We start from the raw sequence: 23,536 nt of genomic DNA on the forward strand, positions 1-23,536 counted from the left end.
TGATCTGCCTCCCATCTTGGTCATGGCCAGACTAATGCAGCAGAAATTTAATTATTTTGTACCCCCAAATTTAGTCCACACGTTTTTTATGCTCACTATTATATACAGTGATCAATTTGGAAAAAACTAATAGAACCTTGGCCAGGTGCAGTGACTCACACCTGTAATCCCAACACTTTGGGAGGCTGAGGTGGGTGGATCACCTGAGGTCAGGAGTTTGAGACCAGCCTGGCCAACATGGCAAAACCTCATCTCTACTAAAAATACAAAGATTAGCCAGGTGTGGTAGTGGGCACCTGTAATCCCAGCTACTCGGGGGGCTGAGGCTGGAGAATCACTTGAACCCAGGAGGCAGAGGTTGCAGTGAGCCAAGATCACACCATTGCATTCCAGTTTGGGCGACAAGAGTAAAACTCTGTCAAAAAAAAAAAAAAAAAAAAAAAACCCTAATAGAACTTCATCATTGAGTGTGTTAACAGCAAAATATGAATAGGTGTTACTCTGAACCTTATTGGAATGAATTCTTCTTTTCCCTCATTCCCAGTAGTCTCTAGATGTGTAGTATGGTTTATCTCCCTCTCCCTTCCCTCAGCTCTCTTCTACTTCTTCCTTCCTTCTTGTTCTCTGTCTTACCAGTTATTAATTTCTTCAGTGATTTTATTCTGGAATAAGTATGCAAGTTCTTTTCTAAAATTAGCCTTTACCTTTTACTAATTCATCTCTCCATCATTCAGAGACACATTCCCACCACAAACCTCATATTACTGTAGCTTAGAAATTATAATTTGGTAGTACGTGTATCACAAGCAGGCCCACATATGTTCTTTACAAAGTAATCCAACAGTAAAAAGTCAAGACATTTAATAATAAAAGTGTAGGCTTTTAGTTTCTCTTTAACAAGCACAATTTTGGCAACACTAAGCCTGCAATCCTACACAGCTTCTAACAACTGTAACTGAGTAGCTACAATCTCAACCTTAGACAGAGTGTGGATTATTCATCACACCAAAGTCCCCATCCTTCTTTATTGCCTCCACAACAGTAAGTCTAAGTGTCAGTTGGGATTTATCATAACATTTACTATGTTGATTTGCTTAGAATATAGAAATAAAGACATCCAAATTAGAAAGGAAGAAATTATTCCTCTTTGAAGATGATATGATTTTATATGTAGAAAACCCTAAGGATTTCACAAAATATCTGTTAGAACTAATAAATGAACTCAGTAAAATATTAGAAAACAAAATCAATATACAAATCTGTTGTATTTCTTTATACCAATAACAATCAATCTGAAAAAGAAGTTTAAAAATCCAATTTGTGATAACATCAAAAAGAATAAAATACTCAGGAACATATTTAGCTGAGGAAGTAAAAAATCTGTACACTGAAAACTATGAACTAGAACACCGATGAAAGAAATTGCAACACAAATAAATGGAGAGAAACCCCATGTTTGCTGATTGAAAGAATTAATTTTGTTAAAATGTTCATACTACCCAAAGCAATATGCAGATTTAATGCAATTCCTATCAATATTCTAATGGCATTTGTCACAGAAATAGAAAAAATTCAAAAATTTGTATAGAACCACAAAAGATCCCAGATAGCTTAATCAATCTTCAGAAAATACAACAAACCTGGAGCCATCACACTTTCTGATTTGAAATTATATTACAAAGTTATAGTAATCAAAACAGCATGGTACTGCATTAAAAACATACACATTGGTGAACAGAGCAAAATGGAGGTCAGAAATAAACACAAACGTAGTCAAGTAAATTTTGGTAAGGCCATTAAGAAGACACAATGGGAAAAGGATAGTCTCTTCAAAAAGTAGTGTTGGGAAAACTGGATATTCACATGGAAAAGAATAAAACTGGACCCTTATCTCACTTTATACACTTTATATACAAAAATCAACTTAAAATGGATTAAAGATCTAAACGTAACACCTGAATGTATTAAATATAAAAATTCAAGAAGAAAACCTAGGGGAAAAACTCCTTAACATGGGCATTGGTAATGGGTTTTTTTTCTTTTTTTTTTTTTAACTTAGCAAATGGAAAGTCAGTGCTACAGTTTACATATTTGTCTTCTCCAAAGTTCATGTTGAAATTTGATCCCCCATATTGGAGGTAAGGCCTAGTGGGAGGTGTTTAGGTCATAGGGGCAGATCCTTCATGAACAGATTAATGCTCTCCCTTGGGAGTTAGTGAGTTTTCACTGTAATAGTTCCTGCTAGAGATGGTTGTTAAAAACAACCTGGTGCCTCCCCCCATGCTTGCTTCCTATCTTTCCATGTGATCTTTGTACACACTGGCTCCCTTTCACTCTCCTTTATGAGTGGAAGCAGCCTGAGACTCTCACCAGATGCTCAATCTTGAACTTTCTCAGACATCAGAATTGTGAGCCAAATAAACCTTTTTTCTTTAGAAATTGCCCAGTCTCGGTTATTCCTTCATAGCAACACTAAACAGGCTAAGAAAGTCAGACAACAAAAGCAAAAATAAACGAGTGGGACTACATCAAACCAAAAAGCTTTTGCACGGCAAATGAAATAATTGACAAAATGAAAAGGCAGCCTACAAATTGGGAGAAAATATTTGCAAATTATATATCAAATAAGGGGTTAATAGCTAAAAAATATAAGGAACTCACCCAACTCAGTAACAGCTAGACAAACACAAACAAATAACTCGATTAAAAAATGGGCAAAGGACCTGAATAGACACTTTTCTAAAGAAAACACAAAAATGATCAACAGGTATGAGAAAAGGTGCTCAATACTACTAATTATCAGAGGAAATACGAATCAAAACTACTATGAGATAACACCTCACACCTGTTAGGATGGCCATTAGCAAGAAGATGAGATAATAAACATTAAAGATGATATGGAATAAAAGGAACCTTGCAAACTCTTGATAGAAATGCAAAGTGGAAGATCTATTATGGAAAATAGTATGGAGGTGCCTCAAAATGTCAAAAATAGAACTATCATACGATCCAGGAGTCTCTCTGCTGGGTATATATCCAAAGGAAATGAAATCAGTATGTCAAAGAGATATCTGCACTCCCATGTTCATTGCAATATTATTCACTATAGCTAAGATATGGAAACAACCTCAGTGTCCACTGATAGATGAATAAATTATGTATGTATGTGTGTGTACATCCATATATACACACACACAATGCAATATTTTTCAGCCATAAAAAAGGAAAAACTGCCACTTGTAACAACACGGATGAACCTGGAGATATTATGGTAGGTAAAATTAGCTAGACACAGAAAGTCAAATAGTGCATGATCTCACTCATATGTGGACTCTAAAGTAAGTTATATACATTCAAACAAGAAGTAAAATAATCATTTCTAGGGGCAGGGACAGGGGCAGAAATGAGGACATGTGCATCAAAGTATACAAAATTGCAGTTATATAGAACAAATAAGTCTAAATATCTCACGTACAGCAAAAGAACTGTAGTTAGTAATATTTTATCCTGAAAAATTACTAAAAGAGTCGATGTTAGATGCCCTTCCCACAAAAATGTAACCATGTGATGGGTATGCTAATTTGCATGACTGTAGTAATAATTTTATTATGTATGTGCATGTCAAAATATCATGTTGTTAAAAAAACAAAAACAACTCATGTTGTACACCTTAAAATACACAATAAGATATAAATGAATAAAAACTTGTAAAAATAATATGAAAATAGTTCTGATTTAACTATTTTGATCAAAAGTAGCAAAATATTGCCATTTTTATGTCCATGAGTACCAGTGTTTAGCTCCCACTTATAAATGAGAATATGCAGTATTTAGTTTTCTGTTCCTGTGTTAATTCGTTTAGGACAGTGGCCTCCAGCTGCATCCATGTTGCTGCAAAGGTAATGATTTTATTCTTTTTTATGGCCACATAGCATTCCATGATTTATATGTGCCACATTTTCTTTATCCAATCCACTGTTGATGAGCATCTAGGTTGATTCCATGTCTTTGCTAATGACCATAGTGCTGTGATGAACATACAAGTACGTGTCTCTTTTTTGGTAGAACGATTTATATTCCTTTGGGTATATTCCCAGAAATGGGATTGCTGGGTCAAATGGTAGTTCTATTTTAAGTTCTTTGAAAAATCTCCAATCTCCTTTCCACAGTGGTTGAACTAACTTACATTCCCACCAACAGCGTGTAAGCATTCCGTTTTCTCAACAACCCTGCCAATATCTGTTATTTTTTGACTTTTCAATAACAGCCATTCTAACTGGTGTAAGATGATATCTCACTGTGGTTTTGATTTGCATTTCTCTGATGTTTAATGATGTAGAACATTTTTTCATGCTTTTTGGCCCCTTGGATTCTTCTTTTGCGAAGTGTCTGTTCATGTATTTTGCCTACTTTTTATTTATTTATTTATTTATTTTTTTGAGACAGAGTCTTGCTCTGTTGCCCAGGCTGGAGTGCAGTGGTGTGATCTCAGCTCACTACAACCTCCGGCTGCAGGTTCAAGCGATTCTCCTGAGTCAGCCTCCTGAGTAGCTGAGATTACAGGTGCCCGCCACCATGCCCACTAATTTTTGTATTTTTAGTAGAGACAGGGTTTCACCATGTTGGCCAGACTGGTCTTAAACTCCTGACCTCATGATCCGCCCGCCTCGGCCTCCCAAAGTGCCAGGATTAGAGGAATGAGCCATCGCATCCGGCTGTATTTTGCCTACTTTTTAATGGGGTTAATGATTTTTTCTTGTTAAGTTCCTTATTGTCCTTACTGATTCTGAATATTAGACCTTTGTCAGATGCATGGTTTGCAAAAATTATCTCCCATATTGTAGGTTGTCTGTTTACTCTTTTGATAGTTTATTTTACTGTGCAGAAGCTCTTTAGTTTAATTAGTTCTCACTTGTCAATTTTTGTTTTTGTTGCAATTGCTTTTGAGGACTTAGTCATAAATTCTTTCCCAAGGCTGATGTCCAGAATGGTGTTTCCTAGGTTTTCTTCTAGGATTCTTATAGTTTGATTTCTGACATTTAAATCTTTAACCCATCTTGCATTAATTTTGTATATGGTTAAATGAAAGGATGCAGTTTTATTCTTCCACACATGGCTAACCAGCTATTCTAACACCATTTATTGAATAGAAAGTCCTTTCCCCATTGCTTATTTTTGTTCACTTTGTGAAAGGTCAAATGGCTGTAATTTTATAGTATGGGCTCTACCAGAGAAGGAAGAGAAGGAGGTGGAGTATGGGATGAAAAACTGACTATTGGGTACTATGCTCACTACCTAGATGACAAGATTATTTATATCCCAAATCTCTGCATCATGAAATATAGCAGTGTAAAAAGCCTGCACATGTGCTCCCCTGAATCTAAATTAAAAGTTGAAATTATTTTTTAAAAAGGAAATACAAAATTGTGGGTTAAATGTAAAGGACAAACAGTATATTGGTATAGCATCAAAATATCTTCCCTGACATATTCATTAATACCTTTTTTCTTTTTTTTTTTTTTTTTTTTTGAGACGGAGTCTCACTCTGTCGCCCAGGCTGGAGTGCAGTGGCGCAATCTCGGCTCACTGCAAGCTCCGCCTCCCGGGTTCACGCCACTCTCCTGCCTCAGCCTCCCGAGTAGCTGGGACTACAGCCCGCCACCATGCCCGGCTAGTTTTTTGTATTTTTAGTAGAGACAGGGTTTCACTGTGTTAGCCAGGGTGGTCTCGATCTCCTGACCTCGTGATCCGCCCGTCTCGGCCTCCCAAAGTGCTGGGATTACAGGCGTGAGCCACCGCGCCCGGCCCCTTTTTTCAAATAATTTCTTTAAAAGACCTATGACTATTTAAAGCAAAAATTATAACACGGTATTGTGGGATTTATTATGTGTAGATGTAAAATTTATGAGAGTAGCACAAAAAATAGGAGGTAAATGAAACTGCTCTGAAGCAAGGCTTTTATATTTTATACTTATTAAAATAGTACAATATTAACTATAAATAGAGTGTGAAGTGTTAGAGATACGTATAACTTCTAAAACAACCACTAAAAATGTAAAGAGGTGTCAGTTAAATGTTAATAAATGCATTAAATTAAACAAAAAAAGTATTTGTACAAGAATGTTCTTAGCTACTTAGTCATAAGAGCCTAACATTCATGCAACAGAATTCTACTTAGCAATACAAAAAACAAACTACTGAAGCACACACTATAGATGAATCTCAAAAATACTGTGTCGAGTGAGACAGCTGAACATAAAATAATACATATTGTATGATTTCAGGCAAAATGAACCTTGATGAAAAAAATAAAAGTAGAGATAGCCACTAGGAGAGGAAACATTTTCCTGGGAAGAACATGAGAGAATTTTCCAACTATCATGAAAATATTATATTTTTAAAAGGTATGAAGGTTATATGGGTACATTTATTTGTCAAAAAATTTACAGTTAAGATTTGTGCCTTTGAATGTATGTGTATCTGACCTCATAAAAAAAAAAAAAAAAGAACTACAAAAAATATGGGCCGGGTACAGTGGCTCTTGCCTGTAATCCCAACACTTTGGGATGCCAAGGCAGGCGGATCATGAGGTAAGGAGATCGAGACCTTCCTGGCTAACCCGGTGAAACCACATCTCTACTAAAAATACAAAAAAAAATTAGCCGGGCGTGGTGGCAGGCACCTGTAGTCCCAGCTACTTGGGAGGCTGAGGAAGGAGAATGGCGTGAACCCGGGATGTGGAGCTTGCAGTGAGCCGAGATCACGCCACTGCACTCCAGCCTGGGCGACAGAGCAAGACTCCATCTCAAAAATAAAAATAAAAATAAAAATAAATTTTAAAAATATGGGGTTGGGGAATTGGGTTGAATTATAGTTGAAACAAAAATGGCACATGGTTAGTGGTTATTGAGGCTGGGTGAAAGTCTATTATAGTATGTGGTTTACTTTGTACATGTTTAAAATCTTCTGTAATAAAACACTTGTATAAAAAAAAATGAAAACTAATAAGGCTGGTGAATTTTTTTACACTTTGCTATTTTACTCAATTTTATAACTTTCCTGGCTCCTGGAGGCATCTGAGTTTGTAACTTTTGCTGAGACCTTTTGACTTGCATTTACTATTCCTTGTTATTTGAAAATTAAGAGTAGCTTTAAGCATGGACAAATATACCAGTTAGCTTTTGCTAAGATGTGACTAAAAATAGCATTCAAGATTCTGAAGTTTAGCAATTTGGACTTGGCTCAGTTCAGTGGTGCTTCTGGTCTCATTAAGGCTCACTCATGCATCTGCTTTTAGCCACCAGGTCAGTGGGTAGGTAGCTAGGCTGGATGGCTACATCTGGGAAAATTCATCTCTATTCTACATGTCTTTCATGTTGTAGCTATCTGGCTTGGACCACGTTGATATGGCAGAATTCCAAGAGAAGAAGCAAAGGTGAGCAAAGTCACTTGAGGCCTAGGCTTAGAAGTGGTAAACCTTTACTTCCTTCACTTTGTGTTGGTCACAGAAAGTCACTAACTAGCTGGGCTGGATCCAAGGAGTGGAGAAATAGATTCCACTGCTTAAAGAAAGGAAGTCCAAAATCTCTTTGCAAAGGGTGTAGTACAGGAAGATGTGGACAATTGAGGTTGTTTTTATAATCAATCTACCACAAAAAAGGGACAATAATGAAAAACCCCACATCATGGCCAATGGGGACATAGTGAAACAATGCCCAGAAATAAGGTCAAGAATGACTTTGGGTCAGTGCCCCAAAATAAGGTCAAGAGTGATTTATTGTCCTTAATAGATCTATTTCTGATCATTCTGCACACACTTGATCAGTAGTTCTGAACATAGGAATTTATCTAACATTCAAGTTTAGTGGGGTCATCCCAAATCAAATGAACAAGAATCCATTAGGCCTGGGAACTAATGGGCATAGGCAGGTGCCAGCAAGCCAGGCGTTCAGGGAACCAGGCAATCGGTTAGAGGAGGAAGGGGATGGCTTTGTACAAGTCAGTAGGAGCAGGGATGGGAAACTGAATGACTTAAGTGGACAAACAGTCCAACCTCTCTCCAGAGCTATGACTAATGATTTGATAAATGAAAAAATGTACGCTAGCTGGCAGGTCACTACATCACCGTTGCGTGTTTGCCTATAAACCACAAGAGTCAGAGAGGAGATTCCTTATGCTGTTTGCAAATGGAAACTAATGATTTATGTTCTCACACGTGAACTTACAAGCAGGGACTGCATCACTGCTTTGCAAATTTTAAGCTGACTGATCAAGTAGTTCAGCAGGAGTTCCCGGCATAGCATATGCCTGCTTCCAGCCTCTCACTTGTATGTTTCTGCTACGGTGATTTGAGGTCATTTATATTATTAAAAATTTTTGAAAAAATAGCGAATAAAATAAGCATGATAGGTTATGATGGCCGTCTTTGTAAGATTCTACCACGTATTACAGCAAGTTTGAAGGTAAAAACATATGATTTTAATGAAATGGTTTGCTAAAAGATCAAAATGTTTAAAAGGCATAATGATGTTGGAATATTGTGGCATAGAAATTACAGATGTAGGTATTCCAAATGTTAACGGTCACATTGCTTGTTTTCATAAGATTAAGCACTGTATTTCACACTATACACAGACACCTGCAGTTGTTTTACACCCTTTTTACTTATCTACTAGAAAAAATACGTTTCAGATATTTTCTCCTTTAACCATATCACATAACTATAAATCTGCTACATACATGGGTTAATCAAAGTCACAAAGATATTGACAGTATCTTGCTACCAGATTAATAATTACTGCCTCTTCATGGTACTTCTAGTCTACTTAAATTGCTTGAATTTAAATGCAATTTTATTATTTGAGCCAGTGATACAGAGAAATAGGTCTCCCAATTATCAGTCCAACTCTCTATTCACAATACTGAGATAATGAATTCATGACTACTTGAATTCCAATCACAAATTTTGCAAGTGATACTCAAACAAATATATAAGCTACTTTCTAAAAGTCATGATGTGGGATGTAAAATGCTTCAATATATTGGCTTTATTTTGCTGTCTTTTAGCATGCAGAACTAGTATTTTGATTAGTAGATAAAATTCAGATTATCTTTGCATTCTAAAACAAAATTCTCTGCTGAAAAGCTCTCACAAAAGAAGTTCTTCAAAGAGATGTAACTAGTATAAGAGATTTGTGGACAAATTTGCATATTTATTTTTTTCTTTGTCCCAAAACCATTCTTATGGGACACTTCGTAGTACCTTATGATCAAAGAGTTTAGATTGTAGTGGTCACCATCTGACTTTTGTTTAAACGATATTTTTCTAAACGATTTATCAGATTTTCAAGCATAATAATAATAAGAAAATCCAGTTTTGGCAGAGATTGGGGAAATGGCCACTCTCAAATACTGCTGTTAGAAATATTAATTAGTACGATCTCTCTAGAGGACAATTTGGCAACAGGTATGAGAAGCTATAAAAATATGCATTCCCTTCCACCCATTAATTCCAGTTCTAGGAATGTAAATCAAATAATGAATTAGACAAGTATTTATGCAAAGTGGTATATAAAAGGATGTTCAACTCAGTAGTCTTAGTTCTAGCTAAAATTCAAAGCAACATCATTAACTACAGACTGGTCAAAACATTATGGTACATTCAAGAAAGGAAATAAAGTAGTCAACAAAGTAATAATATAAATCTGAATGGAATGATATTTAAAATATTAAATGAAAAAACAGATTACGTAAGAAGGCATTTATGATTCTACTCTAGTAGCTATAGAAGTAATTTCATTTGTGTGTGTTTACTATAAATATATGTGTAGATTTGCATATGTAGATACACAAATGAAAGAAAAGTCAGTAGCAAAATGAACAAAGTATAAACAGTAGTTGTCATAGGAAAGTGGGATGATTATGACAACGAAAATGATGATTGGTCTTGTTTTCTATTTTCTGTTTAAATTTCTTAACTCAGATTACTTGTATAAAAATAAATACATAAAATTAAAGTAAGCTACTTCTGCTGAGTATGTGTCCTTAAAGCAGAAACTGAACTGCTGCCCAGATATAATTCATTGCCCAGACAAGCTTGACTGTTAAAGAACTCTTGAGGCCATCTGAGTAATTTTTCTGAAGAAAATTAGGTAACTTATACAGCATCCAATGGCTCATCTAAAGTTATAGAGCATCTCTCAACACTACGTTTTCCTTGTTTCTTCCAAGTTTCCTCTTATCCATGTCACTTTAATAACTTTTTTCTTGTCCCAGTGATTAATTTATGCTTATTAGGAAAGAGATTATGGGCCCCTCCCCCTTAGCGTAAATCAGAGAATAGCCTTACTCAGCACGTATACACAGTATTTTAGTTCCCAGTGATCCAAATTGTTTAGCTGTATTTTTTTCCCATACTCACAGTCTCTGCTTCAGACTGAGAAGGAAGGATATTCAGGTTTCCAAAGTCCAGCAAGAATTTGGATAGAGTTCTCAGACAACTTACTCATTTTTTTCTTTCCTGGTTTCTGGCTGAGACATATGATGCTGGAACATTATAAACCCACATCCCAGTCTTAAAAAAAAATGAGGAAATACCTCAGCAAAGAAACAAAAGCTCCTGAATTGGATGTCCGTAGAAATCCATCAAGTTATAAATAGTTGTTAGAAGAAGCACCCTCGGCACTGAAAGTACTTGTATGTGGGTATCTGATTTTGCATGTTACTGAAAGTGGTGATTTGGAGAAGAGATAGTGCTATATCAGAGCACTTTTAAAAATTAAAACCTGAAAATGAAATGTAAGAGTTATCAGTTTTTTTAGCACAACCTAAAACTGCCAACAGTAAGGGAAGGGGCAGCAATTGAGATCTCTTTTTATACGTGGTCCCAGTGAATCTCCTCAATAATCTCTTGGAGGAATTCTTAACATCTTCACTTTATAGGTGATAAAACTAAGCCCTGGAGACTAAGTAAGCTGTCTTGGGTTACATTATTTGCATGTGGCACAGCCAGAATTTGACCTGAAGTTTTCACATTCTTGGTTAGATTTGAGAGAGAGGAGACAGAGCTAGAGAGAAGAACACTAATGGTGTGAAAGGATGATACATAAAGTATTTATGGAAATTAGAACCAACAGTAACTCTGTTCTCTGGACAAAGTCTGAATCAATTAACGAATAAGAACAAGACAGATGAGACAGCAGAAATCGTCTTTATTACTAACAAAGTTGATATGACAGGCAGTGAATAACATCTTTGGGAAAACAGACTTAGCAATACTGAGCCCAGAATTAGAGCAGGTGTCCCTATTCAGGTACGGACCATTCTGGAACACCACAGCCTCCCCTCTGGGAACAAGCAGAGAACAAACAGGAACCCATGTTCCTGGGTTGCCTCCCAGGAAGAGAAAAGATGAATACAGTGAACTGAGTTTGTCCACTTTATTCTTTCTAAATTTACCAAATAAGAAAGTCTCTCTTCTTTCCCCATGGGGCAATGGAGCAGTAGATGAGAGGGCGGGAGGGAATCCAGGAACGTTACATTAGTAGAACTCCGTCCACATGGAAAGAAGCATTGGGAGTGTAGAAGAGTCATTCCTACACAAGAACTTTAGTTTGCACAGTCTAATAACTTCAAGAATCAAACAGTGTGTTTCTTTTTCAGCTACCATAAATTTTACAGATTCTTGGAAAAAAGTAAAGAGGATAGGACAAACCAGGAGAGCTGGGTTTTCCCCAGTATTTTTCTTCTGCTGTCTCCCTTCACTTCCTGCCATTCCTTGTGCCAGATGGAGTATACATAACTCTGACTTAGAGGGGAAAAAAGCCTATTCATAAGAGGGAGGAGAGTTTTGGAAGATGAGATTCCCAGGGCCTGAAGGCAGTTGAGAACCACCTATCCCCTTAAAGTTGGGAGGATAAGCGGCGTAGAGGAGGATGATATTTTTTTCTTCACAGATGGAGTATGACCAGTGACTGCCCAACAGATGTGTAATGGGATTCTGCAACATGATAGAGAGCAGAGGAGACAGGAAAGCATGGGATGTCTAGGAACACTTCCAGTATCACAACCCACAAGTGGCATGGGAGAAATTCAGAAGTGCCTGCTTGCCAAAGAGATACATGTAGATTAGTTGACAAAAAGGCTTGAGTCACAGGCCCAGGATGTCACGTGATCAGGAGAGGTGGAGTCTCCCCAAGCGGATGTGGAGGGTATTGCTGGCTGGTTCCATAATTAAAAATGTCTGAGGAAGATGAGCACGGTGGAGAGTGCTGTGTGGAAATGGAAATAGCTTCTCAGTGCAGCCAGGCAGAGGCAGAAGAGCTCCTGAATACGATTGTCTACACCGTGAAGCCGATAAGAGTGAGAATTGAATCACACCTTCAGAATATCAGCGAGTGGCCAGTCAGGAAGCAATTGCCCTCTTCTTGCTTGAGAAGTCTCCGTCTCTGCCCCTCCTGCTCCATTCTTGAGAATTTAGGATTGGGATCAAGTGGAAAGAAAGGAAAGCCTGAGATAGAGCTTTGAACGGAACTGAACCTGAGATCACAATCCTGAATTTACACAAAAAGTCACTGGATTGAATTAAGAAACTCCAAAAAAAGGATTATATTAGTTATTCTGTTAAGGAGCAGAAATTGGAACTCATGAGCTAAATTTTTTTTTAAAAAGTTTCCTTTTGCTTATATGGGTGGTGTTAATTGTATCAGCTGTGGATCAATACAATTGTATCTATAAATTCATTGTGGTATCGTGGTATCCTTTTCTTCTAATCACATCAGCTAGGTCCTGTGGGACAGCTGAATAGAAAATTATAATCTATTAGATTGTGCTATAATTAACAGGGGAGCAGCTTTTACAGACCTGAATTTAAAATGTGCCAAGGAAGGCAATTCTAAGTGCTTCCACAAGAGAATAATCTTTCTCAGTGGTTCTTTGGATTCTGACCAAGACCCTCGAATAGGATAAATCCAAAATCACAGCTCTACAGCAGTAGCTGAGAAGTGGTTGTTTGGAGGATGTAATCTCTATGGCAACCTTGTGCTTGAAGAGAGTTCTTTGTAGATTACATCAATCATACAAATTTCCTTGATGGGTGATGTAATGGGTTTTCATATTCATTTTCTATTTCTTTATTTTGTGCAGATGATGATGTAAAAGGCTGAACTAAAAATAACAACTGATCTTACATATACCATTCCTCTGCTGCATTGGTATGTCACAGCTGTGATCTCCACAGGTAATTAAAAGGTGTTTGTGGATACCCATCAGCATCTGGAGTAATCCAGATGTTCCACAATACATGATTCAAGAATCCTAGAATTAGAAAGTTGGGAGAGACTTACAGATATTTCTGTAGTGTAGTTTCCCCCACCCAAAATTTTATAGGTCTTGGGAAAAACATTCTTGGGCTTCTTGGGCTTGCAATATATTCCTATTTAGATTCAATTTCAGTGAAAACATAATCCTGTGTAAAGATGTACTGCAAATCTAGAATCAGGCAGCACACCATAAAGCTCCAGCACTTGGCCTCTGAAGCTAGATTGCTTGGTTTCAAAATTTGATGCCTCCATTTATTAGATGTGTGAATGGATATGTAGCTTAACTTCTATGGCTTAATGTCCTAACTTGTATAATGAAAAATTTAATAGTGTCTCCTTCATAGAGCTCTTGCAAATGTTAAGTCATTTGTCCATTTAAAACCCATAGAACAGTGAGCTACATAGTAAGACTCAATAATGTTATCTCTTCATACATAAGGGGACACACACCCGTGGAGAAACAATTCAGTGAAATGAGCAAGGTGAGTTATTGAGGGACCAGTGTTTTCATACTTACACCCTGCTTGTATAAAGATGTAAAGTTTATTGGAAATAGATGGAGATATAGCATTGTTAAGAATGACTAAGAAATACTGAGTAATTTGATTCCTTAACTTTGGATCTCACCCCTTGTTCTTTCAGCCATTTTCTCCCCATCCTATTGTTTCTAAAATATTTAGGAAAGTTTTAAAGGAAAAGAGAATATTAAGAGCAGCTGATGGGAACTCTTCTGGCACCTTTGCTGGACGCTATAAAAACGCAAGAAGAGTGACCTACATTCAAAAACGCATCTTCCCATGGCTGTCTTAGAATTTCAAATGCAAATCCCTTTTCTTTGATTTTCCTTATTTCTACCCTCGGTCTCTCAGCTGGGGAATTTCTATTAGCAAATCTCAGTGCGTCTTCATTTGGATGAATCCTGGGAACCCAGACATAGCATGCAGCATCTGGGAAACATGGGAAACCCTTTAGTTAGCCTCCCCCAAGTTATCTGAAGATGAGAAACATCTGTTACCATCTTTTCAGAGACAGGGTGTTTGATGGGTTTATTTTTCTGCTTTGCTTGGATATTCTCAGCTCAGCCAAATATTTTCCATAAAGAAGTAATCACAAATAAGGTATGATAAACCCATGAACTTGAGGTGTTATCAATCATAAAAACACTGTAAAACATCCTGGCTATAGTCATCCCCCATTATTTTAAAAAACTATATATATATATAGCTAGGATATTCAAAAGATTGTACTTTTCACTTTATGCAGAACAGCACCCAAGAAACCAACTCTCTGTGTTAGTAGTTTGAACACAACTGGAAGAAATAAAAAAAAAAAAAATGCTGTGAAACAGGTGCAAGGGTGTCAGAGTCATTGAAGCATTGATGTAACTGTCTTAAGTCCCATAGAAGAGTAGCATTTGGCAGGTCTTTATATAAATGAGGTTAGGTTTGCCAGAAAAGTAAAGTAATACTACTGGTAAGTTAAAAAATCATATCCTATCAGAATTTCCCTGCATTCCATCCAAATTTTCTATGAAACTTTGTTAATAGTCTGATTCATCACATATAAATTCCATTCCAAAACAATAAAAAAAACTGTAACTTTCCCACTATTGCTCTGAAGAAAGGCAAAGAGCAATACTGAAGATATGTTTGCCAATTTCTTGCTCATAAAGAAATATGCCGTTACTGCTTAGTGATATTTCTCCCCTCATCTCCACCCAACTAAGACAGTAGAGTGATAATAGAGAGAATATCTAAAATTATAATAACAAGATTATAAAATATCCTTTCTTGTGATTGAAATTGCTTTGGATAAATTATATAAATGTATATAGATGAGCTTGCTTGATTGCAAACTGACATTCATCTAAGTTTCAAATTGAAGTAATCTGCCTCACCCATTTAAGCAGTTAACTGACTTACAATAAGTTTATGACTCCAACTCGAATGGATGGCCGTAATCAGAGTTTAGATTACGTGAGATTCATAGATCATAAGATCTAGAACTTTTTTTTCCTTATGGGTGTGGGGAAAGAACAGGCTGGGAAACAAGCCCTTGGATGAAGTACTGGGAACTTTTTTGTTTCACTATTAAAGATCTGTTTACAGTCTACAGTGTCCCATTGGGTTGCACTTTAGCTAAATAAAATGACAACTGTCCTCTGTTTATAACTGAGAAATTCCTGTGGCTGTGGAGTCTGGGGACCAACCTTTAACTCAGAGACCTCCCAAACTCCCACTTTCCTTTATCTTACCCATATGACTTTGCGATGACTCTATTTCAGTTCAGGAATGAATGTTCTGGAAGTATTGTTCAGTTGTGTTAACTTGTGTATGAGAAAATTGTAATGTGGGAATTTATTTGCCTAACTGGTGACACACACAAAAAAAGTGCACCAGTTAAACTGTTAAGCATAAATTGGGCTGAGCTAGTGCCAGAGAAAATCAATTTGTAATAAAATGTATAATTTAACTTTCAAGATAAGGAGTGCAGAATATACAGAAGATGTGGGAGAGGTCCTACATTGGGAACCACAATCTAAGCTTCTACTTTTTTAATTTAATTTTTAATTTAAGTTCAGGGGTACATGTGCAGGTTTGTTATATAGGTAAACTTGTGTCATGAGGGTTTGTTGTACAGATTATTTCATCACCCAGGTATTAAGCCTAGTACCCATTAGTTATTTTTCCTGATCCTCTCCCTCTCCCCACCCTCTACCCTCTAATGGGCCCCAGTGTGTGTTTTTCCCCTTCTATGCATCCATGTGTTCTCATCATTTAGCTACCACTTATAACTGAGAACATGAGGTATTTGGTTGTCTGTTCCTGCGTTAGTTTGCTAATGATAATGGCCTTCAGCTCCATTCATGTTCCTGCAAAGGACACAATATTGTTCTTTTCATGGCTGCATAGTAGTATTCCATGGTGTATATGTACTACATTTTCTATGTCCAGTCAGCTATTGGTGGGCATTTAGGTTCATTCTATGTCTTTGCTACTGTGAATAGTACTGCAATGAACATGTGCATGCATCTTTATGAAAGAATGATTTATATTATTTGGGGTATATGCCCAGTAGTAGGATAGCTGGGTTGAATGGTATTTCTGTTTTTAGCTCTTTGGTGAATCACCACACTGTCTTCCACAATGGTTGAAATAATTTACACTCCCACCAACAGTATATAAGTGTTCCTTTTTCTCCAAAATATTGCCAGCATCTACTATTTTTTTACTTTTTAATAATAGCCATTCTGACTGGTGTGAGATGGTGTCTCACTGTGGTTTTGATTTGCATTTCCCTAATGATAGTGATGTTGAGCTTTTTTTCATATGATAGTTGCCCATGTGCACGTCTTCTTATGAAAAGTATCTGTTCATGTCCTTTCCCCACTTTTTAATAGGGTTTTTTTCCTTGTAAACTTAAGTTCCTTATAGATGCTGGATATGAGACCTTTCTCAGATGCATAGCTTGCAAAAATTTTCTCCCATTTTATAGGTCATCTGTTCACTCTGTTGATAGTTTCTTTTGCTGTGCAGAAGCTCTTTAGTTTAATTGGATCCCACATGTCAATTTTTCTAAGCTTCTATTTTTTCATATAAAACAACTCACCATATGGGGGTAAATAAAATTTCCAGTAAGCCGCCACCAAGAAGCAGTTTCACAGACCATTTTCACATCAACTGTGAGGGCCTCCTGGTATCTGTTCAGGAAATGACCACAAAGCTGCTTGTCTATGATGTGGCATAACAGTGGGTAAGAGGGCTGGTGGCATCAAGGGGAGACAGCAGCTCCATCTTTATTCCATAAGGAGACCAGGCATCTGTAAGGTGTTGTTGATCCTTCCTTTGCCTTCTTATTCTCTCCATTTTGGTTCTCCAGATAGAGTTAGACAGAAGAATGAAAACCAACACCTTATGTGTCAAACATTTTTACCTTTGCTCTCTGTCTGTTCACTGGGGTTAAAATTATGAGCAAAGGGTTTTTTGTATATTATGTCATGAACAAACAATTCAGGTTTCGATATTCAAATTAAAGACAATTTCATTGTCATTAATCAAGCATTGTGTTGATCAACACCTGAAAAAATGTTTCTGGGAGAAACCAGTATCTTCTGAAATAGTAATAAGTTCTTCATTAAGAAAAAGGAAAGCATGCTGTGGTCTAATCAGTTTAGAAATCAAGGGGTAAACAAAGTTAAATAGATTTAACTTTTGTAGGAATTCTAACAGCCTATAATGTTTTATTAATCATCTGTCTTAGCTCTAAATGTTATTTTTTCAGACAGAGAAAGGAAAGAGACAGGACAAAAAAAGATAATGAATAGCTTCAGGAAGGCAATCAGCCACATCTTCCACAATATACTCACAGGCATTATGGTTCTCTAATGGCAGAGGAGGGGAATAAATAATACCACATTTAAGCACCATTTTTTTTTTCAGCTATGGCCACCAGCATCTCACAATTACACAGTTTGGGAAATAGACATAGAGGACACAGTTCTGATGTCAAATCTTGTAGATTACAGTTATGTGACGTTGTGTAAATTATTTAACTTCTCCTAGCCTCGACTTTCATAGCCATGAAAGTGAGCTAATACCCAGCTCTTGGGTTACTGAAAAAATTGTATGCAATTATGCATGCAGTGCTTGGCACAGAAATGATCAATTGTTTTCTCCTCTCCAGGGCATTCACTCTCATGCCAGACCCAATCTGTCATATGAACTTAAAATGACTCCAATAGGAATGGGCCACTGTCCTGCCACAGTGTAGACAGTTTCCTCCAGGGAACTGAGTTAGTGTCTGAGAGTGATAGCCTTTAAAATATCTTCTGTCATTTATTCCATTCCTCCATTCAGGCAGGCAGTCAACATATTCTTATGAGGCATCTATCATGGGTTAGGCACTAGGATAAAGATAGACTTGGTTTCCTCCCCTGATGAGCTTACTGTCTGCCACTTAAGCAGTAGTGCTCAAATGTGAAAACAGATCTGATAAAGAATGTTCCGGGCACTAATTTTGAGCTAAGAATTATGCTAAGAATCTGGGGAGACAGTACAGATTTAGTAGAACTATACTTTCTCTGATACACCATGAAGAAACCAGTACAAAAATCACATCCACAGTGAAATAAGAAGTGAGAGATTGGAGTGAAGAAATGAATGGGAGGGGATTGTGCCTTCAAAATAGGTTTCTCGCTTGACCCCAATAGCAACTCAAAAAGTTACTCAAGAAGAGTAAATAATTTTTCTTAAGGACAAAGGGTCATTTCCCAGTGGATGCAAGACTATTGCCCAGGGTTTCTGATTTCCAGCCCTGACTCTGCAGGGCTGCATGTGGAATAAACCTAGAGGAATTTTCCTCAGATTTCCAACTAAAGAAGACTCCATAATTAGGAACTTAATAAATGATGCTTCCTCAGAATTTTGTCTTTTACTTTAGCACTTCTCATGCTGTTTCTAAGATTTCACCCTTTTTTCCCTCTCTCGTAACATCTAATTATAATTCCACAAAGTTGAGAACCATGTTATTTTCCTCTATATGTTTTAAGTGCCTAGCTTCTGTTATTTGCTAAAAATAATTAATGGCTGAGATTAGTTTATGCTAATTTATATAATAATAAGCCCAGGCTTAAGTTGGATTTTTTGTTAGAGATAATAAATTTTTACTAAAATTATTGTGACCTTCAATTTTGCTGTCACTGCATCTATGAATATAAATGACTAGATCAGAGAGATTATAGGGATAAGAGAAAAGACTTCCTTTTTATTGATATACTGGAGTCTAAAGAATTTGTAGCCCTCTTCTCATAATACATTCAAGGTAAAAATTATAATAAAGACCAGCAGAAATCAGCCTTGACGCTCTCAATTCTGCATACTTGGTGGATTAGTTGTCCTTTAGTGTAATAAAGATGATCAAGCCAGATATGTTTTGGAAAAGTATAAAGTCAGATCGAATTTAGCTCAAGCCACTTAAAGTCTTATAAATTTCAATTTTTTTTATTTTTATTTTTTAGATGGGGTTTCACTCTGTCACCAGGCTGGAGTGCAGTGGTGCAATCTTGGCTCACTGCAACCTCCACCTCTTGGGTTCAAGTGATTCTCCTGCCTCAGCCTCCTGAGTAGCTGGGATTACAGGCAAGCACCACCATGCCCAGCTAATTTTTGTATTTTTTGTAGAGACGGGGTTTCACCCTGTTGATCAGGATGGTCTCCATCTCCTGACCTCCTGATCCGCCCATCTCTGCATCCCAAAGTGCTGGGATTACAGGCATGAGCCACCACTCCCGGCCTCAATTTTTTAGAAGTTACATTCTTTAAAAAGTGAAGAAGTACATTAGATTACAAGTTAGCTTTGGGCTTAACAGTTAGGTTAATTATGGATTTAAAAATGAGTTGGGAATAGCTCTCTATTGATCACAGATAGTAAGTCAAGGGGACCTTCAACAGGCTTTATAATCCTGTAGTTTTGTTTCAATTTTAAGACTTGAGGTTCACCTTTGCTAAGTTCTGGTGATTCCATTTGTAGAAACTATTCACTCAGCAAAGGGTAAACAAGCCAATTTTATGAGTAGAATTATTTTAGCGCTACACTGAATAGTGTGCATCAATCCTCTGAAAGTGGAATTGTAAAATGGATTGCCTAGATGTTAATTGGGTGCACACACTATGAATTTCTTTAGATCTTCTTCCTTCATTTTTTTTGCTAGTCAAAATTTGGTTAAGTGCTGTCATTAAAGTACTGAGCACCAGTCAGGAAAACAATAAAAATGAGCCTTGGAATATTTCTTCATAGCTGTTTTGGAACATTTTGGCGCAACTTTGGTTTGAGTTGGGCATTGTCACGAAGGATGGAAATGGTGTCTCCTTTACTCATTCCTAGGATGCTTATATGATTCCATTGATCTGAAATCCTGGGAACCCTACAATTCCCAGGGATAGAATTGTATTATTGGGTTTCCTGATGGGTGTTTCACATAACTTTTATGGCTTGTTTAATTTCACATTGCCTTCTGTGGACAGGACTATTTGTTTTGCCAAATGCAAAGCCCACTCGAAAGTCAGACTTACAAGTCAAATAAGTTTTAAATTATTTGCTTAAATAAAAGACACCACCTCTTAATCTAGAAATGATACAGAAGAAGTCCAAAATCTTCTTGGCTATAACTGAGTATGAAGACATCCTTCTTGAATCATCTCAGTACAGATTAAAAACATGCATTATGAACCAAATACCCTTCAATTACCAAGTTTGACTTACTTATTTACTTTTTAAATCAAGGGTGAGACTATTAAGCCAAATGCACTGTGGAGCTAGTTAAAACAAAAAATTCTAATAATGAAAAAAAAAAAAACCTCTGAAGAGACTATATTCACTCACACTGTCATGACATGATATGAAGTACAAGGAATTATTTGGGTAATTCTGGTTCTTGGTCTTTCTTATCACATGTGTGTTTTCTATAGGTCTGAGACCTAGAGAAATACATAGAAGATAGACATAGAAGTCAGATAAAAGTCAAAACCCTGTGAACAAAAGAATGCATTTCCAAAAGTCTTTATTATACATAAGCAAAAAGCGCCCCAGTATGACTGAAGAGAAACTGTTCTCACTATCCAGACAAGACCGAATGACACAGTATCCAAACAAGACCAAAACAAATGCACGTACACACACAAATACATGCACGCACGCACACACACACTCTCTCTCTTATTTGTCTCTCTTTTTACTTCTTTACTACCCATGTACAGATGATAAAACTCACCTATGACTGGAATTAAGGAGACAAAAGGGTCTTGAATTGCAAAATGTTCCAAACACGTTTTACCAGCTCCAAGAAGGTCGGGACCACAATGATTCAACAAGAATATTTAGCCACTTCCTTATTTGTTTTTACTTCGAAATAAAACCCAACTTGAAACATCATACCATGTGCATTCTTTACAGATTATAAAATTCCTTATACAGCAAAAGATGCCATTTGTCTTCTTCCTACACCCATGTCCCTTCTTAATGAATGCTTTTCACTTATATACCCCAACAGTCTGTTCTCACAGTTCTAGGTGAGAGGTTTGTGGACAACATGAGCCTTTCCTGGCATAGCCCTGACCCAAAATGGACCAGTAAGATTCCTTAGAAATTTGGAATCGGAATGCAGAATTTTAATTAAGCTTTATTTGGCACTGTCCAGACAGGGAATAAAATTATAGACAGGAGAACATACCGAGGCAGACGCTCACAGCAAAGCTTTCAAGAGACGAACTGTGGTTCCTAATTTTCTAGATGGTAGGCTTTGTGTCTCATGAGGCCCAGCTATATTCCTTGCCTTTGTGATCTGTGAAATACGTCTGGATTAGTCCAATAAATTCCCCTTTTCACCTAACTTAGTTTGAGTGAGTTGAGTGAGTTACTATTAAACTATCCCTAACTGAAAATCTATTAGGGCATTTCAATTAGAACTCAATCTCACAGTTCCTGAAACTGTGCTTTAAAATACTACGGTATGCTATAATATGTTAACAAATATAGAAAAATAAAATTAAATCACAGGCTAAAGTCAGACTTGCAAGCCATATGCTATTACTATACTCCATGAATTCTTCCCTTATCTATTAGCAAAATTATGGTTTTGTTTTAAGAAATAAATTTATTCCTGTGCATAAATTTTGCACATTTTATTAAGATGCCAGATTATTTAATTTCTCTAAATATTCCTTTTCTTTTCTTTTTTTTTTTTTTTTGAGACAGAGTCTTGCTCTGTCACCCAGGCTGGAGTGCAGTGGCGCGATCTCGGCTCACTGCAAGCTCTGCCTCCCGGGTTCACGCCATTCTCCTGGCTCAGCCTCCTGAGTAGCTGGGACTACAGGTGCCCACCACCATGCCCAGCTAATTTTTTGTATTTTTAGTAGAGACGGGGTTTCTCTGTGTTAGCCAGGATGGTCTCGATCTCCTGACCTCGTGATCTGCCTGCCTCGGCCTCCCAAAGTGCTGGGATTACAGGCGTGAGCCACCGCACCCAGCCTAAATATTCCTTTTTAAAAACTAAGTAAATAAGCAAAGACAATAAACTCTTTTGATCAATAAATTTTACCAAAGTAGCCTGTGATTCGTAGAGTAGTATTGTGCATCAGAGTTTCTACTGGTAAAGAGGGAAACATTTTTGAAGAGTCTATATAAACAGCCCCTAATTATTGGCTAGGCACCCACAGAAGCCACCTGTATCCCTGTAGGCTGAGCCTAAGCAATATTCGGAGATAGGACTGTTTTCTTGTGGGAATGCTGGCCCAGTAATGGTGCATCTGACATTTTAATAGAACCTGAAAATATATGTTTTATATGAAATTCTACATTTTAAAATGCTGGCAGGCTATTATCAAAAAGACAAAAGGTAACAAGTGTTTGCGAGAATGTGGACAAAAGAGAACTCTTGTACACTGGTGGTGGGAATGTAAATTAGTACAGTCATTATTTAAAATAATATGGAGGTTTCTCAAAAAGATTAAAAATAGAGTTACCATATACCATATAATTCAGCACAATCCTTTTGCTGGGTATATATTCAAAGGATATAAAACAATATGTCAAAGAGATATCTGCCCTCCCATATTCATTACAGCATTATTCCCAATAGTCAAGATATCGGATCAACCTAAGTATTCATTGATGGATGAATCGATGGAGAAAATTGACCCTATATACACAATGGAAACTATTCAATCTTGTAAAAGAAGAAAATCATGTGACAACATGGCTGAACCTGGAGGATATTATGTTAAGTGAAATAAGCCGGACACAGAAAGACAAATACCTCATGACCTGATTTATATATGGAGTGTAAAAAAATCCAACTCATAGAAACAGTAAAATGGTGCATACCAGAGGCTGAAGGCTGAAAGATTTGAGGAGGTGTTGGTCAAAGGATACAAAAATTTCAGTAAAATAGAAGGAATAAGTTCAAGAGATCTGTTGTACATTATGATGACTATAGTTAATAACAATGTATTATATATTTGAAAATTACTGAAAATCAATTTTAAGTGTTTCATCAAAAAAAGATAAGTATGTGTGTGAAGTAATACATGTGTTAAATAGCTTGGTTTAGCCATTTCATAACATTTCATAAGGCTTTACAGTGTACACCATAAATATATATAATTTTTGTTAATTAAATATAATTTCTTAAATAAGAATTTAAAATAGAACTATATTCATCT

At 36.7% G+C, this 23,536-nt stretch overlaps 1 long non-coding RNA gene across 1 annotated transcript in view; it reads left to right on the forward strand.

Annotated features, from left to right (window-relative positions):
- LOC108587352 overlaps positions 1 to 15,055 on the forward strand; it is a 145,924-nt gene extending 130,869 nt beyond the window's left edge. Inside the window, exons 8-10 of the long non-coding RNA XR_002523967.2 lie at positions 6,285 to 6,404; positions 7,383 to 7,435; positions 13,144 to 15,055. This is a non-coding gene — a long non-coding RNA (uncharacterized LOC108587352). The remainder of the gene's footprint in view (positions 1 to 6,284; positions 6,405 to 7,382; positions 7,436 to 13,143) is intronic.
- Positions 15,056 to 23,536: the final 8,481 nt, after the last annotated feature.

The sequence above is a fragment of the Papio anubis genome, chromosome 8 (genome assembly GCF_008728515.1).
Source record: "Papio anubis isolate 15944 chromosome 8, Panubis1.0, whole genome shotgun sequence".
NCBI classification, from domain to species: Eukaryota; Metazoa; Chordata; class Mammalia; order Primates; family Cercopithecidae; genus Papio; species Papio anubis.